The sequence below is a fragment of the Aplysia californica genome, unplaced genomic scaffold (assembly GCF_000002075.1).
Source record: "Aplysia californica isolate F4 #8 unplaced genomic scaffold, AplCal3.0 scaffold00096, whole genome shotgun sequence".
Lineage (NCBI taxonomy): Eukaryota > Metazoa > Mollusca > Gastropoda > Aplysiida > Aplysiidae > Aplysia > Aplysia californica.
Genome location: NW_004797366.1, coordinates 167952 through 171465, shown reverse-complemented (window position 1 = coordinate 171465; position 3514 = coordinate 167952).

Here is a 3514-nt window from a genome sequence, read left to right as displayed (position 1 = left end):
GGGAAAAGGGAAAAGATCAAGGGAAAGACCATGTGGAACCTGGTTTTTCTCATGTTTCCCATCAAGCAGTAGGGGGTGGGGAAAGGGGAAACGATCAAGGGGAAGATCGTGGGGCACCTGGAGAAGTTCTTCAAAGTTCTCATTAAAAGCAGTAGGAGCAGCGGGAAAGGGAAAAAGATGAAGGGGCAAACCATGTGGAACCTGGAAAAGCTCATCAAAGTTCTCATGTTTCCAAACATGCTGTAGGAACAGGGGAGGGGAAAAGGTCAGAGGGAAGACCATGTGGAATCTGGACAAAATCTCAAAGCAATGGGAATAGCAAAGCTGCCGACTAGTACCTAAAAAAAACCATGCAGAAAACCTCGGCATAACGCACTTTCCGGTTGTAATGTTCACTTTCTGTTCACTTTCTGAAGCTCCAAGTCCCTTTCAGTGATTTTACTGTTTGGCTATACGTACCTTGGCTAAGACGTTCAAAATCTGTGTTGGAAGAGAGTACGTTACACTGAGGTTTTACTGTATTGAATGTTTTTCACTGTCTGAGTACGGAAGTCTGTTTTCGTATCAGAAAATATGTACTCTCTGTTTTCTAGTGTAGTGCTCCTCGAGGACTTGCTGATGTTGTAGTGTCTGGTTGGCGGGTGCTCTGGTGTGGTTTGCTTCTTCTTTCCTAACAAACATCTATCGTCCTTATCTCCCCTTTTTCTTTTTTATGTTTGTTACTCTCTTGTAATACCTCTAATCTTCGGCACTTATATGACCTTATTGTGTTGCAAGTGCCGTAAAAATCTGACAAAAACAATGATGCTGTAGATATGTCGTGAACTTTCAAGACTGGAATTGTGAATAATACTGGGAACAAAGGTGATAGGTCGTTGCAGTTGTGTCTGTTACCATAGTTACCTATTGAACATGAGTTTATTACATGCTGAATGCTTCCGGGGAAGCTGAGAAGGTCTCTGGGTGCTCTAGGGTCTGCTGGGCTAATGGTGTAGATTGTAAAGTGCACACGGCTTGCAGTGATTATCCCTGTGTACCGGGTGCTTTTAACTGTATAACCATGTCTGGACGGTGGCAGCGCCCGGTAGTCGAGGTCCGTAACCATGGGTACCACCGCCCGATGCGCAGTTATTATTGTATTATAGTACGAGCCAAATGTAAAAAAGTGCGAGCTAACAAGCCTTTAGCTTGACCCAGAAATCTAAGATAAATGAATTCTATGTCTTTATTGATCAGTTTGACACGAAACAAGCGGTTTTAAAAACGTAATATGTCGGTTCGCATTTCCACAAACTCAAGAGAATTAAGGGGAAACGTGATTTTAAATTGCATGGATAAAGAGTTAAACAACTGTCAGTGGGAGTTTGTTTGATCATCTACGATGTTGTGGTGGTTTATGTAGTAGATGTGACTGTCAGGGGAAAGTGTGCTCAATGATCGGGTGACACTTTGAAGTGAGCCCTGAATGGATGTTTGCAATGCTGAATTCTTTGTATTGAAATGTTGACAAGTGTGTGTGTGTGGGGTGGGGGGGGGGGGGTTTCAATATTTTACACACATAGCTTGTTTTTTTAATAGACCCACGGCCACCTTTCTGACAGTTGTGTTGTTGGGAATTGTTCTGGTAATAATATGTTAACTGTCCACTTCCTTAAAGGGTATGTAACCAATGAAAACCGCTGGAACTTATTTGATTTGCAAGAAAATATGTTTTGGTTTATACTGCAAGTGCAGTGCACAGACTATGTTCAGTAACTTTGGAATGTTGCTACTTGTAAGTGGGAGTAGAATCGTGCCAGAACACGACTGCTGCCACGTTCAGCACTTTTTAAGGACCCACAAGCAAGTGTTGAGTTCCTGCGTGCTGTTGGCATCGTTGACCGCTTATGACGCCACAGCGTCAGAAGAGAGAGAGAGAGAGAGTGAGAAAGAAAAGTGGGAGTAGAGCATTATGAGGCCCCCACAGACGTCCTGAGGTGGAACTGAATTCTGCTCTACTACGTACCTCTCTCCTAATTCTTTGTTTCTTTTTCACTTCTTTTTCTTCCTGTCTTCTTGTGTGTCCTGATGTCTTGACCTTTGACCTGGTGCTTGTTTCCATTCTCTTTTGTCTCTTCCATGTCTGTACTTAACCACTTCCCTACCTACCGATCTGACAGTCTGACGGTCTGTCTGTCTATTTGTCTGACAGTCTCACTGTCTGTCTGTCTATTTATCTGTCAATGTCTAACTTTCAGTTCCCTTCAACATCTGTGTTGGAAGAGATCTTTATAGGTTTTTTTGGTTTTTTGGTGACATTTTAATCTTGGTGATTTATAGTAACAGTCTAACTGTTGAATGATGATCCATAGGTAATAATAGAAGTATATTAACAACGTTTATATATGTATATATATATATATATAAATGATAAAGGTCATGGTGGAGCAAATAGTTCAGAGGTCAGGTGTCAGTCGTGTTCTCCAAAGTCCTCAAAGACTGCTGAAGTCATGGAAGAGAATTTTTCTGTGAGAGCAATGTGACATCATTGCACATTGATCGTACAACTGCTTATTTTGTTAATGATGATGATGATGATGATGATGATGATGATGATAATATGAATTACACATTATCGCGTTTAGCCTCAGTGGCTGTGACTTTTGAATAGACTGCGATGAAGTGACATTTTGTGCGACTGTAGCGCGCTGTTATTGGTGATGATGTTTGTCATGACACCAAGGCTATCTTGTCATCACACATGATAGTGCTGTATTCTTTTTTCCTTCAGCTCATGACTCTCCCCCCCCCCCCCCCCCCCACCTCGCCCTTCCATCCTTCAGCCATTTGCCCCTATGTCAAAGTGTACAGACCAGTGGCAAATTCCTGTTATTTTTTTTTCGAGTCGCTGAAGCCATGTCAGATTTTTCCCTGTGAATCTAGTCCTTATTTTTTCCCCGACTGTCGCTTTCAACTTTTATTTAACTGTTTGAGGTGATTTTTTCTTTGTATTGTTTGGTTATGTTTTAAAAAGTGATATTGGCTGTTACAGTTCTTTAAGGTCATGAATGTTTGAGGGCTAAAGCTTTAATCAGAAAGAGAGAAAAAACAAAAAGAACAGGCAGAATTCAAATACCTTTGACACTTTCATGGAAACATTCAACAGAATGTTGAAGCAATATGTAGATACCTTTTGGGTGTGCTGCCAGCTACTTCTGCTTGAAATAATTTTCCCTAGGATATTCGTTCTTCTGAAAAAAATGTTACTCACAATCATTTTCAAACTTTTGCTTGGACTTTGGATTTTTTTCCCCAATGTCGGCAAAGCGCTTGCTTACTGCGATTGTGAAATGAAGTAATTTTGGTTTGCTTGAACTGTGAGTGGTTTATTTTTGTGTGTTTTTATTTTTGTTTTTTTGTTTTTAATGTTTTTCATTTTGCCATTATTTTGGTGAGCAAAAACACGTGCTGTCTTCTCCTACCGAGGGCTCCAGTAAGTAAACCAGACAAACCTCATTCAGAACCATTCTATACG